This window comes from Atractosteus spatula, chromosome 6 (genome assembly GCF_055471065.1).
Source record: "Atractosteus spatula isolate fAtrSpa1 chromosome 6, fAtrSpa1.hap1, whole genome shotgun sequence".
Lineage (NCBI taxonomy): Eukaryota > Metazoa > Chordata > Actinopteri > Semionotiformes > Lepisosteidae > Atractosteus > Atractosteus spatula.
The window spans coordinates 46,038,139-46,054,281 of NC_142711.1; positions in this window are offsets into that span (position 1 = coordinate 46,038,139).

A 16,143-nucleotide genomic window follows, 5' to 3' on the forward strand; every position below is an offset into this window, starting at 1 on the left:
TGCCATAGCAACAAAAATAGCCACAAATACTTGAAATATAGGTATTATAAATCTTAGTGGTAGTGCACAAAATGACCTTTAACCTGCTTTATGCTGTCAAAAGTTGTTTGGATTCCTTAGTAAATGAAGATTAAAAAAATTGAAAAATAAACAGTATTACAACATTAAAAGCTATTTGCTCTTGCAATTAAGACAACAAAGAATGCTCAACTAATAAAATTAAGGCATCATACAAATCTCTTGTAAGTGGCCTAAAATAATCTTAGGAGAGTAAGCTCCAAGATTAAACCATCTGTTTAATATTGGTTTTAAAAACATGTAAATACTAAAAATAAACCTTACAGTTTTAATTTACATTTCTAAGACACAGCCTTTACTTTTAATCAAAATTACATTGCACATTATGAAAAAATTAACAAGTCAATATTAAAGGGTAGGGGAAATAATATAATATTACTCCCAAACATTTATGAACTCTGGGCAACACAGTGGCTCAGTGTATCGATGCCTCACAGCTCTGGGGCTCTGGATTCCATTCCTAGAGTGCAATCTGCATGGACTTTGCATGTTCTTTCCAGGTTAGTGGAGTTTCCTCCGGATACTCTAGTTTCCTCCCATATTTCAAAGACATACTGTATTGGTACTGTAGGTTAATTGACTTCTGGGAAAATTGGCTCTGGTGTGAGTGGGTGCCTCTGTGTGTCTGTGTGTGCCCTGCAATGAACTAATGTCCAGTCCAGTGTATATCCCACCTTGTGCCGGTTGCTTACTGAGATAGGCTCCCTCATGTCCCTGAACTGGATGAAACAATTAAAAGATGGATGAATTTATGAACTCCTTTTGTAGCATTCTGTGTCAGGCCAGCTGTATTGATAACAGATTCAGCTGATTGACTAGAAGTCATTAAGGCCTTGTTCGTATAGCACAGTTTATAAGTTCACTGCTTGATTAACCAATTAGATAATTGTGGAGCGCTGAGAGCCACATTTTCACGTGGGTTTAATTTGGCATATTTGTTAAAGGACCCACAGTGGTAGTTGTTATTGGGTTGTTTTAGAGCAAGTTTGTGTTTCCTTGGAGCAAAAGATATGGTTTAATAAGGCTCTGAAGCAAAGTTCTTCTTTGTTGTCCATTGTTGTCCATTCCATTGTGAATTTCATAAACTCTGGCCTCATGAAGCTCTTGTTTAGAGGTAGGCCTGGCACACATTCACGTACAGAAATAAATTATCAGTTACATGTGTGAGACCCACACGTCAGGCATTTCACATATCATAACAGAAACACCAACATGGATCATCCAGTCTGTGGTCTTCCCAGCCGGTAGGGTGTATTGGAATAACAAAAATCTAAAGGCAGAGTAGCAAATAATGTCTGTTTGTAATGATTACTAAACTAAAACAATATTAAAGATTTCTTAAGTCACCAAAAATGATAATACTACTACCTAAAAATAAACCATCTTTCAAAACAGAGTGGCAACATAGTAAGCAACAATCAAAAACAAAACATACAGTAAAGGTTTTTGTGAATTGACTTTTTTTACATGAACATTTAAATATACTGTTTTAGGTTTGGGAGAGAACAATCTAGAGAGAAATCTATTTTAGTCATCTTTCATGTTTGCTTTCCTAGGGGTACTGGGCTATTTCGAATGGGTGCTTTAAAGACATATGCAAATTCAGTATATTTAATGGATTGATACAAGAAGTATACTCTCATAAAGAAAACAGGCTAAATTATTCCCTGAATATCAATTGTTAATGTCAGAACTTTTTATTTATCTTCTAAAGAAGAGTAGTTGTGATTCAAATGATTTTAAATGTTTTGACTTTGCATCGTGATCTGTCTAAACTTTCAGTCTTCCTGCCTGTTACTGTACCTCCATTGAAGATGGCAAAAACACAAAAAAAGTACATCTCCATAATTTTTTTGGAATGTGTTCTTGGTAGTAAAATCAGGGAACAGGAAAGATTGTATCTGAGTATTTCACTGTGTATGAATATACATTAATAAACTTTATCCTTTTAAATTTCTCCATGGTTCTTTGAACAAATAATTCTGTTCCCATTTCTCTAGGGCAGTAGTTCTCAAACTTTTTGGACCATGTACCACCCCTGATCAAACCAAAGCATCCAAGTACCACCTACAAGTCTTCTCAGAGGAACCCCAGAAAATCTCAATGACCAACATGACCGCATGTGCATGCACACACTCACATACACATATAATAAATATTATAAATATAAACTTTATCAAAGCGCTTTACAGAATGACAAAAGGAACAACAAAAACAATTAAAAACAAACAATAAAAAGGCACCATTTCAGTGAGAGGGGTGAGCCTGTTTAGTCGAACAAAGAGATGTGAATTCATTGGTCGAGCCTTGATACAATTCACAACAGAGTCTGACAGATTTTAAACCGTCAGGCATTTTCTTGACGGCCAAGGCCTCGCGGTGGATGCTGCAGTTCATATCTGGAGCAACCTCTCTAATTCATGCAACTACACCGCTGTGTCGGCTTGTCATCATTTTAGCACCGTCTGTACAAACTCTGATGCATTTTATCCAGTCGATGCCATTCTCTTCGATAAATTCATTCAGAAGCTGAAATATGTGCTCTCCTGTAGTTCCTGTTGGTAGTGGCTTACAGGACAGAAAGTCCTCATGGGACATGCCCTTAAACTCGTATCAAACGTTAACGTGCAAATTGGCCAAATCAACGACATTTATAGACTCATCTAATTGCAGTGAAAATTATCTGCTCATCTTAATGTGCTCTATCAGCGTACTTTTGGTATCACCTGCCATATCAATAATTCTATGAGTGACTGTGTCTTTCGGAGGGGGCAGCAGGTCGAGCTGTTTAGCAGCTTTTTCTCCACACATAATACATGTCAGCTCTTTTGCTAACGGTAAACAAAGTTCTTTATAAGTAGTGTGGGGCTTACCTGCTTTAGCAATCTGGAAGCTTGCATTTTTCCCCGTTTCCATTTCAGGAGTTTGTCTCAGAAGTTTAAAAGTTTTTATTTCATGCGCATGGGAGCGAAACACAGAGATGCTCGGTGTATTTTTCCTTGAATTAACCTAGAACAGTTCTTAAATATTTTTCTATCTATCACGCTTTCCTGTGCTCACAAGATTGCCAGCATTCGTAGTACACATTTCTATGCTTCCTGTGCTTACAACATTGGCATTGTTCCAAAATCATGCACATTCTCCTAGCTCCCTATTTGCTGGAGATAACTTTTTTTTAAATACAATTGGCCACTTTCGTTCATAGCACTAATTCCTATACAGTGGTATAGAATTACATTGTAGCTCTTGTGTCCACTCAAGCATTAGCGCGCGCTGTATCGTAGTACGTAGGCTGCGTATTTGACACAAACGAATTATATTAAAATAGAAAATATGAAAACCCGTCCCAATTTTTCAGCGCACACAACAAAGTTCCAGGGTCATATGGCGTACTTCCTGGCGGTGTTCCGCGTACCACAACTGGTACAGTTTGAGAACCACTGCTCTAGGGTATTACCAAGGACACCAAGTTCATAAACATTTTACTGACTCTGAAAGCTTTTAAAAGGAGATATACAGTAGGTACAGTACCTTTCTAAGCTGCAAGTACTGTACCTTGTGGCTCATTGAAATGGTAAATTGCCTATGTGCCCAATGTTGTACTAATTTGCAATCTGTATTGAGTTGAATTAGGTCTTCAAATTAAGTTGATCATGCTTGATGATGACTGAAAGCTATAGGGCTTAGCAATCACCCAGGATGCAATTATATCATAACAAGATTCAGAACAGCAGATAAGCCCAGAGCAGAGGTTAGAGGGAAAAGCTGCTGTGTTTTTATAAAGCATGCAATGAAGATCTGTGAGAGTAAAACCTGGATCAAAATGGGGGTGAAAAAGGAAAAAAGCACTACCCTCTCTAGGAGACCAAGTGAGTGAACCTGCAGTTCATGGACCGTGTAATTGGAGAAAGTTAAAGATCCTGAGCAGGATCTCCTTTACTGCATTTGTTCTTAGCAGTAAAGGATACAGCATAACTAGAATAAATAGAATAATTATTATTTTATTGTGTTTTAACATAATTCTTAAAGCAAGATACAGGTATGTATGCAATTTACTATGAAAGAGATCATGATTTACTGTAAATAATTCAATTTTTCATTTAAAATATACATTAAAATATTATTTATATTCTATTTACTTTCAATTGCAATTTCAAAATAAATATTGTAGCATGAAGGTAGTTACAGAATTTTCATTTGAATTTTGAGTGAAACATTATATAAAACCTCTTTAGTCAAGGACACACAAAGATAAAGATTTACAGGAACACTGTGTATAAATCAAGTATTTTTTCTGGAAATATAGCACTTGAAAAGGGTAAATGTATGTACACAGCCACTTTTTTAAACAATTCTTTTTGTTTATCACCCCCTCCACAACAGTGGTCATCTTCTCAAAGCTTCCTTTCATACTACTGAAGTGGGCACTACCCTCTACTGGCACAGTGAATCTGGGATATAGAAAGCTTTATAAAAAAATATAAATAGCTCTCAAAAAACAGGAGCCAGTAATGATGATAGGGCAGAGAATATGAAGGTTTTCAATGAAGCACCAACATCTTTTTAGTGGTAGCAGGAGAATCTTCCAAACATGTTTACCCACCATTAAAAGATTAAATACAAAGTCATCATTTAACAGGAGTGCACTTGGTGTAAGCAAAGAGCATTCTTGAGAATCTGAAACTCAGTCATATCCTGACACTCCTCAAATGTGCTTTAAAAAGTTCCCATAGTGCAACATGGACAGAGTGTATGCAAGTGTAGTTTTAAAAGATAGAATCTAGGTGTGGTCGATTAAACTATTCTTAACTTTTGTTAATATTTAAGCGCACCATTTGGCCGCCTAGTACTTATAAAGGATGCTAGGATCCAGTTTCTTATTATCTCCCGCCAGTTCCTTATTATCTTACAGAATCACAAATGCATGCACTGACCACTAAAAATAAAATAAAGTGCCCTTTTATTTTCTAGTGATTACCACATTTAACAATGTCTGCTCAACACCCAGAACACATTATACAAAATTAACTCCAAAGGCCACACATTCCAGACCAACACTAGTAGGGTGGTGCGGTGGCTCTGTGGCTAAGTATCTGTGCCTGTGGCTGGAAGGTTGCTGGTTTGTATCAGGCAGCTGGGAGAGAAATCCTACTCCATTGGGCCCCTGAGCAAGGCCCTTAACCCCTACTGCTCCAGGGGCGCCGCAGAAATGGCTGACCCTGCGCTCTGACCCCAAGCTTCTCTCCCTGTCCGTGTGTCTCATTGAGAACGAGTTGTGCTATGCGAAAAAGACAAATTCCTAATACAATAAATTGTATATGGCTAATAAAGTGATCTTATCTTATCTAGTAATCCCTTGGATCCCTGTTACTAAAACCAAATGGCACAGAGGAAAAGTCCAGCAGCATTTTTCTCCAGAACCAGCTTCAGTTGGTAACCTGACATGCCTCCTTATGCCACAGTGATGAAAAAGTTAAGTTCTATGCATCTTGATCTATGTATCTTGGTGTTACTCTCTTCTACCCTGTCTAATACTGAGTCCTGTTTTGGGTAGAGGGGAGAGAAAGATGATGCTGGGGTCTTCCTCCTCTGCTCCCAGTCCCCAGTGTCGAATCCGAGTCCTCCTGGGTCCAACTGCTTGTCTCTCCTTCGTTCCCCAAAAGTCCTTTGATCTCTACTGACTGGGACTTTTTGAAGCCCTCCCAACAAATGCGCTTGACTCAACTCCTGAGGAATGCCCCTGCCATGCTTTGGGTATGGGCAGAGCCTGCTGCCCGGGGCTCATTCAGGTACTGTCTGTACAGCGATGGCCCAGTGTATTGATTCATTGTTTAATCACACCTGGTTCTTAGCCCCACCCCCACCTTGGTAACTGACACAGTCAAACCTTATTATGAACCCAGTGTCAGTCTGAATTGTGTGGCATTTGCGTAAAGAGGGCCTTTGATCAGGGCAGGAAACAGAGAATACGGCATGAAACTGCATCAACACTAGGATGTCACTGGCCTATTAAAGTAACTAAAAATCCCGCAGCCTCTGTCACCAGCTGCTCCACATCCATTCTCATTTCCATTAAATATCTGGCTGTGATTATGAAAACAAAACACATTTTTTGTCTTATGGGAGGTGCAGTTTAATTTCAATCTTGAAGTCTACATGAAGAGACCAAATACTCTTGAAGTGGAAGATAATATAAGGGTATGCCAGCATTAATTTAAAAAGACAGTGATAGCAAATACAGTATACAATTTAGTTTAAGTATTCGCAGAACCAGGCCACATTCATATCCATGCTCATGAATGGAGAATGTGACAGGTTAGTTTCCTTTTGCACATGAAAATGGAAATTGTAATGCATATTTAATGTTTACATACCCTAATAAAGGAGGAGAGGGAATCCTAGAACTAAATACTCTGAAGATCATTTACTTTTATTATGGAAGTCTATAGGTTGAAACTAGTAAATCTCCATATACAGTAAAGGTGTCTGAAACTCTGTAATAAATTGAAGATAGGATGGCTTTTTGGATTACAAAACTGTAATTTCAACTTGGACAGTATAAAAATAGTAATAATGGCAGATGTGGCAGAGACATTTAATTTATTCCTAATTCATCGTCAGCATACTTCTCTATCTTATCTACTGTATAGTGGATCTGCTGGCATATAATGGCTTCCATCTCCCCTACAGTATGTGAAGCATTTAATTATCCTACTGGATGTGCAGCACCATACAAAAGCAACTATTTAACTGAAATAATATAAAATTTGTAATTAATTCTAGTGGTGTACAATTCTAAATCTTGTTAATGGGAACAAATACTAGATTATAGGAGATTATTTGAATAGAGTGATTCTACAGACAAGGAAAACAACTACAAAAGATAAGATAATCTTCAGACTGTGGGTCCTGCATGCACATTTGCAGCAAGAAAAGGGAAAATTATTCAGTTGTTCAGAATCATTGTCATTACAACCCTCTGTATGCTTTCAACAATAAAATTCAAATTAATAATTCATGGATATATTTTGGAAATTTTAACACTTTCCTCTTTTTATCCTTTTATCCCCCTCTCTTTTTTATTAAAACATCATCTTAGGTTCTAAAAGGAACATTGTTATTGTAATTCTCTGTACACAAAGGGTTCTGGCCAACAAAAACACATCAAATGAATTACTGAAGTAGCTACTGTATATAGAAACACACTATAAAAAACAAAATCACTTACAGATAAAGCAACACCTTAGATTTAATTGTAATATATGTATAAGATATCAGTTTACAGTAGGGGAATGTCCTCGGGGTTGTCTATCTGATGTCAGTCACAGCCAATGCAGAAATGACACCTACAGTATAGGCAAAGTTAGCCTACAGATGGATTCATAGTTTAATGGTCATGGAAACAGAAACAATTTAACATTAAAAACAAAAAAACTCCAGGGATGCACTTACAGATGCAGCCATTCAAAGTGCGCGGTACAGACACGTACCGGAGGTAATTGGCTACGGCCTCGCGCATCGTGACGCACGATGACGCAAAATACCGCGGTACGTGATTGGTTGACCGACAGGGGCGCTCGTGCTCCGTTGGTCAGTCGTAGAAAGATTTAAATGTCTTTACTGTGCCCGTTTTAGTATTGAATATGTATATGGAATTTTACCACTGAAGGGAAATCTTAGTAGCTGAGCATAAAAAGAATAGGAGCATACTGTAATGCGTGTGAAGGCCATAAATGATATTAATTTTGGAACATAAACATACAGTATATGGCTGGTCTCGGTACTTTAAATAAAAAATACACACCAGTATTCCATTTCTCCCTAAACATTTTAAGCATCGAAGTCTTTAACTAATGTGATACCGGAGTCAACAAGCATACTTTTAGAATTTGATTAAAAGGGAATATAATATGGAATCGCGTATCTAAAGAAATTAATAACGATATAATTATATTCATGTACCGCAACACAAGAATAGTATACGCTGTACATTGTCTGTTGATAATGTTTCTGTAGTGCTTTTTCAGCATTCTGCATGCGACCTTGCTGGTGGTGCTGTGGGTTAGGTTCCTGACTCCCATATCACATGGTGAGTGTTCAAATCCAGCTGAAGCCATGACTTTCTTTTTTAACAAACATTTCTTTGAAAAAATAAAACTTTTCCCTGGGTCAGAGATTAAATAAAACCTCACTCGCACCAAACAAATTTATATTTCTAAATATCACAACATGATCGAATTTAAGTCATTTTAATAACAATGAATAGTCACCTATGCGTTACAATATAAACATTTATATTGATTTAAATCGCGTTTTGATTTAAATTACAAATGTGGGTTTAAATATATGTGTTTTTTGATTCACAATCAGACAAATGCAACATAAATTGATATCTTTGTCTTCTAAGTATCTTAATAAACTTTCAGCATAGCTTTCTCCCCGTTTAGATTTATTTTTCTTGGGATCTTGGGATCAAACGTGGAAAGATTAGATTGTAATCGTTTTTATTTTTTAAATACATTTTAGAAAAGTGTAATCTGTACTAAAAAGTTGTACATCACCTGCTATAAAGATACATATTGTAATACTTTCGGGTTCGGATAGGACAGACACAAGAACTCAGACTTGCGGAGTTAAAGCAAGTTAAAGCCTTGATTTTATATATCACCTTTAAAAGTGGCATCTCAAAGCAAAGTAAATACCCAACACTGATTGTACCCATCTGTCATGCTAATAAAGCACCTTGAATTGAATTGAATTGAGAGAGAGGGGGGGGAGGGTGAGCGAGAGAGCACAGCCAGGACAGACAGGCAAATAAGATACACCACAGACATTCACAACAGCGACATATCATAAAACGTTTGCACATACAGATGCAGCCATTCAAAGTGCGCGGTACAGACACGTACCGGAGGTAATTGGCTACGGCGTCGTGCATCGTGACGCGCGATGACGCAAAATACCGCGGTGCGTGATTGGTTGACCGACAGGGGCACTCGTGGTCCGTTGGTCTGTCGTAGAAAGACTTACAGTAAACGTCTTTACTGTGCCCGTTGTAGATATTGAATTTTACCACTGAAGGGAAATCTTAGTAGCTGAGCATAAAAAGAAGAGGAGCATACTGTAACGCGTGTGAAGGCCATAAACGATATTAATTTTGGAACATAAACATACAGTATATAGCTGGTCTTGGTACTTTAAAGAAAAAAATACACACCAGTATTCCATTTCTCCCTAAACATTGTAAGCTTCGAAGTCTTTAACTAACGTGATACCGGAGTCAACAAGCATACTTTTAGAATTTGATTAAAAGGGAATATAATATGGAATCGCGTATCTCAAGAATTTAATAACGGTATGATTATATCCGTGTACTGCGACAGGGCTGTGTAGGGCTGTTTCGCCTGCCTGTTCATGCGAGCTGTCTTGTAGCCTACTGGTCTAGGTGCGTGACTACCAACTGGCAGGTTGTGTGTTCGAATTCAGCTGGTGCTGGACTTTTCATTTTTATTTATTTATTTTTTAATCGCGTAACATAAACATATTACCGTATGCAAACTGTACTGTATACAGTATGTATATGTATATTTAATGTCTTAACTGTGCCCGTTTAAGTATTGAATATTCATATCTAATTTTACCACTGAAGGGAAATCTTAGTAGCTGAGCATAAAAAGAAGAGGAGCATACTGTAACGCGTGTGAAGGCCATAAACGATATTAATTTTGGAACATAAACATACAGTATATGGCTGGTCTCGGTACTTTAAAGAAAAAAATACACACCAGTATTCCATTTCTCCCTAAACATTGTAAGCTTCGAAGTCTTTAACTAACGTGATACCGGAGTCAACAAGCATACTTTTAGAATTTGATTAAAAGGGAATATAATATGGAATCGCGTATCTCAAGAAATTAATAACGATATAATTATATTCATGTTGCAAAAGAACTGCAACGGACATAAAAACTCCCTTGCTTTTAACAGAGCGTTCCATAATTTCTAACTACGAAAATGCCAGGTGAAAGGATTTGTAAACATATTTTGTTAAAGCAAGTCAGTTTTTTCCGCAACACATAAAATACATTTTTCCAAGAAAGTTTAGCCTTTGTCACTAATGAAACCACTAAATAAAGACATAAATATAGAAATCTTAAGATTTGTTTTATTTAATGTTGGTAGCAGGATGAACTGTCAGAGTGTATATTTTGTCGCAGAGTTGCTGCAAGATGTTAACAGTGAAAAAGGTATTTAGAAATGAGTTATTTCAAGATGAAAAAGAAAACATACACGAAACATGGTTTCATTATGACCAGAATCGGTCTTGAGATATTTTTAACTTGATTTACAGTATTTGAGAGGTATGTCTTAACACCGATACTACAGTGCTTAAGTACTGCTCACGTATATGTTTCTAGGTTTATATTATGCATTTCATACGGTCAAATTACTTTTGAGCAACTAATAAGAAGCGCGAAACGGTATGCGTTTTAGTTTCGTTTTGTGCTGGGACCCGTGGATTGATTAGAGATATCAAGTACATACAAGTCATTTTTTAAATGTTGTAGTTCGTCTTGAAAAAATGTTACGAGTACATCATCTATCAACAATTACACAGGTTCTGTTTTCATATTGCGGATTTTGGTTACGTAATATTATTTTCTAGATTTCACGTTGTGAATATATGATTTGGGCAAACAGAGCCGCAAAGAAGTACATTATGGGTTGTTGTTTTTTTTTTGCAGTTTTATCTAGAACAAGCGATGCTTAAACCTTTGTCTGATTCTTGTGAAACTATCCACACGACAGTTACAGTACCTAGGAGTTGACTTCAGTGATGTCACTGATGGGATGTTTCTAAAAATCCATCCTCTGTAAAACGTCTTCTCTAGTTGTCCTGCATATGTATTCGCTAATGAAGCTGTGTGTTCTGAGCCTGGATCTCTACATTTCTGTATGAACCAGCTTAGAGGGCTAAAGACAGCTTGTGTTTAAATTGAGTGTAAGGCAATTTATGCTTCTAAAGTCATGGTCAGCATTTATTTTTGTACTGTGCTGTAAACTTGTTCTGTGCCAGGTCACATTATTTTATAGCGTTTTTATAGTGTTATCAAATCCGGTGGCGCTGTGTGTTAGTTTACTGACTCCCATGTCACATGGTCTGTGATTGAAACCTGTAAAACCGGTTTAATTCGTCACAGCCAGCACTCTTCAGGTGTGAGGGTCTTCTGCTCAGAATGAAACGCTAAAATGTTTGTGTATATTCTAATGGTAGTGGGGGCAGGGTGTATGGGAACAGGTTTGGTTGAAATTGCATTGGAGATCTATGTTCTTCACACCTGAAACATTTTCTCTGAAAGCATTTTCTTCGCAGTTTAACCGATCTTGTTACAGCATGTTACAGTTTACTATTATTAACCATATTAATTTTAAGTGCTTAATGTAAAATCTTGTAAAAATATATTTTCATTGTTCAAATATACATTAAGTCTGACTATCATACAATAAGTTAAATACAAAACTAAAGAAAAAATAGGGTTAAATATAATTCAAAATATTTTGCTAACAATGTTAACTGTTTATGAATAATAAAATGTATTAACTAAGGAGTAGGATGGCACAGTTGTTAGTATGTTTTTTGTTTTGTTTCTTTTTCATAAATACAACAGTAGTACCTGATGTCTCAGTGGCTTTCAAAATTAAATTATGCATGCAAACCTGTGAACTAGAAAGATAACTAAGATATCCATCCATTATATTCCATAATATCCATGAAATATATGGCGCTGAAATATGTGTGACGCAGTGGTGGCCTGACACGGTGAGGTGCCCTGGCGGCTGTATGATGCAGTGGTGGCCTGGCACGGTGAGGTGCGCTTGCAGCTATGTGACGCAGTGGTGGCCTGGCACGGTGAGGTGCGCTGGCAGCTGTGTGATGCAGTGGTGGTCAGGTATGTAGAGGTGCACTGGCAGCTGTGTGTTGTGACGCAAAGCATTCTGCCTTGTGTCCGTTGCTTACTGGGATAGGCTCCAAATCCTCTGTACTGGATAAAGAGATTAGAAATGGAAGTAAAGGCACTGTGCGGATGTACAATAATTCGGTGATCAATAATAACAGTTGTATTATATCCATGGAAATATATTCATTATATGCCAGCGAACCTCACCGTGCCAGGCCACCACTGCGTCAAATAAATAGTCCAGCACCAGCTGGATTCGAACACACAACCTGCCAGTTGGTAGTCATGCACCTAGACCAGTAGGCTACAAGACAGCTCGCATGAACAGGCAGGCGAAACAGCCCTACGCAGCCCTGTCGCAGCACACGAATTCTTTAGATACGCGATTCCATATTATATTAGCAGAAAAGCTTAAAACTACCACTTTTTCACACGCTATTTCACATGCTAGTTAAATACCTCGATGCTTAAAATCGTTAGGGAGAAATGGAATACCGGTGTGTATTTTTCCTTTAAAGTGCCGATTCCTGGAATCTGACTGGCTGACACCCCTCTGAAGTGGTTCCATAAAATCTGGTATACGGAAAAGAAAGCGTTGATAAATACAAGTGTCTTTTAATACACTCTTTGCTGTGCTCTTGAGGATCCTTGTGATATTTTAAGCTCTAGTTGAATGATAGGTGTCGCATTTTAAATCATTTTCGTAGTTAGAAATTATGAAACGCCCTGTTAAAAGCAAGGAAGTTTTTATGCCCGTTGAAGTAAAACAAAATGCCTGACAAAGTATGGCTTGGACAGATTCCAAGTGCTTGTACAAATGTGCTAAAGAAATTATACTTTGAGTATACAGCTTGTCCAAAGTCATCCATTATTAATACTATTAGTAATATCTTCAGTAAAGGCTTTGATGCATAAATATTTCTGATAAAGGTAGGTTGTGTACTTTTGTCCAACTGAGCAATCTTGCTTTCATAAAATATACCAACATTTTAATGACTGATGATTAACATGCTGTAATACACAGTTCAAAATTAAAGGCTCAAATGCTGTACATGAGAGGTTAAGCTCCCCCTGGCGGTTTTACAAGGCGACGCCGGATAGTTAGTCACGTGACACACGTGAACTGCATGATACCCCGGTGGGCGTGTCGCGGTATGCCGCGAAATACCTCACCCATTTTGAATGGCTGCATCTGTATAGTTAAATTATAACTTGTTTTTCAGGAAGTTAAAAAAACACTTGAATTACTTATCCAGTCTCTCGAAATAAAGTTATTTTTCAAGCAATGCAACTAACGTCAGGCAACGTGTTTTTTTAAATCCAACATTGACAGCCACATCTCAAATCTTGTCAGTCAGCTCTTTTTTCTCTATTTGAATTGTGGCGATTCAAACAACCTGGGATAACAAGCGGTCTCAAAGTCACCGAGCTCACAGAGCTTCAACAACAGATGACAATTCCCTTAGTCCTTCCTCAGTCTTCCTGAAATTGTCAGATTATGAGTGAATAAAAGCATTTTATTAAAAACACATTTCCGTTTGGGAGCTATATTATGTATTTTTCATATGTAAGATATAATGATGTGTTCCCGCTTACACATCGCACGACTTTAAAAGCTAGAAAAACAGGTTTCGATTCAAATTATCTGGCAAGCCTTGTTTTGTCAAAGGACAGCACAAAAAAACAGACAATACACAGGGGGGGGAGAGCAAGCGCGAGAGAGAGATTTTTGCCCTCTGTCAAAAAACCCCAAATCACCCGAGGCAGAGACTCTGGGGTGATCATTGTGTGGTACAGAGCGGAGCTCAGTCACTCCAAACAAGTAGTAAAGAGAGAAGAGTCAACAATTGATTTAAGGATGATCTGTCAAAGTGCAATGAAATACAATATTGTTGTTGTTATTGTTGTTTTTATCCTGTAAAGTGTTTTGAGAAGCCACCTTTAAAGGCAATATATAAAAGAGCTGATTCTTATGGAATGTGTTTCTTTCTTCTTTTTTCAGCATGGAATAAACCTATCACTTGATTCTTATGGATGCCCGGTTCCGCCGGGGATTCAAAAAAAGAAATATTTTTTTTTAATCGCGTATCTAAGGAAATAGCAGTATAACCTTGTTCATGCACAAACAGTGGCATGTTACATTATTAATTTGGGTGTCTCCTCTTGCCAGAAAGCTCTAAATTGCATTTTGAGTGTGGTTTTTGACTTTTTTTAAACTGCAACCCATAAATAAAGCTGATACTGTTTAGACTTTTAAGTATTTTAAACTGTATTACAGCAGCACAATGCACAATGCAACGTAAATTGCAAAAATGCACTTGGAATCTGTCCAAGCCCTACTTTGTCAGGCATTTTCTTTTACTGTAACGGACATAAAAACTCCCTTGCTTTTAACAGAGTGTTTCATAATTTCTAACTACGAAAATTACTTAAACTGCGACACTTATCATTCAACCAGAGCTCGAAATATCACAAGGATCCTCAAGAGCACAGCAAAGACTGTATTAAAAGTATACTAGTGACAAACGAGTATACTTTAGATCTTTTTTTCTGAACCGGGGAAAATCTGATCATGTTTCTCTATAACAATAATAAAAAACATTATTTTACATATCACCTTTATGTGATATCACCTTAAGGACAGCACATACAAGGGTTAATTGCACAATGGACTGTGCAAAGAAATTTAAAATAGTCTTCTTTAGGTGTGAGGGCAGGAGTGGATCGCAGCAGGCATAATCAGCAAATTAGGAAAACAAAGAACAGGACAGGTGAGACATGTATCCAGAGAGCGAGTGATCAGAAAAAGGAACAGCTGTTACGCCCAGGTTTTACGCTCTCTCTCTGCTGAATGAATAAAAGCATTTTATTAAAAACGCGTTTGCGTTTGTCTGGGTATTTACTTTGTAATCTGTGGTTTACATCTACTGTATTGCTTTGAGATGCCACTTTTAAAGGTGATATGTAAAATAAAGTTTTTTATTATTGTTATAGAGAAACATGATCAGATTTTCCCTGGTTCAGAAAAAAAGATCTAAAGTGCTTACACCTAACTTTCTTAATTAGATGTATTTAAAACAGTGAACTACTGTAGGTGTAACATAACATTCAGAAATACAATCGAGAATAGTTTTGTGGTGTTTGTATAGATGAAACGTTCCTAAAACATATAACTTAACAAAATTAAAGACGATTAAAATCTGTAATCTTTCCACTTGTATGTCATCGGAAAATACAAGAAGTTTCTGCTTTGTGTAAGGATGGTATCAAAAAGTAATCTAAGTGGTGAGAAAGCTGTGCTCAATGATAATTAAGGGACTTAAAAGTAAAAGGAGATGCTTCATATTGCTTGACTAATTTTAAAAACTAAGTTATAAATGCAGACGCTCTCTCGGTGCCGCGCCGGGTCTAAATATCTAAATATACATTCGCCCCGGGCAGAGGCTGAAGAGTGCCCGGCTGGGGTACGCGGGGAAGAGCAGGACAGGAGTGAAAGTGGTCAGGGCGGGGTTTAGGAAGGCCGCCGACCAGTGCGGCTGTCCCACAGTGAAGCGGGCGTACAGTCTGGGGAGGTATCCGTTTTCCTTGTAAATAGTTCCCTGCTTCTGCACCCCTGGGTCTTACTCTCTCTCTTTTCTCTCTCTCTCGGGTGTGCGGGCGGTGTGTTGGCTCGCGCTGTTGGTGGGCGGGGGCGCAGGAGAGCCGGGCTAGCAGGTGGTGACGGAGAAGAAAAATAAAGGCTTTAACTTGCTTTAACTCCGCAAGTCTGAGTTCTTGTGTCCGTCCTATCCAAACCCGAAAGTATTACAATATGTATCTGTATAGCAGGTGGTGTACAGCTTTTTAGTATAGATTACACTTTTCTAAAATGTATTTAAAAAATAAAACCGATTACAATCTAATCCTTCCACGTTTGATCCCAAAATCCCAAGAAAAATAAATCTAAACGGGGAGAAAGCTATGCTGAAAGTTTATTAAGATACGTAGAAGACAAAGATACTGTATCAATTTATGTTGCATTTGTCTGATTACAATTAAAAAAACACATATAATTAAACACGCGTTTGCGATTTAAATCAAAACGCGACTTAAATCAATATAAATG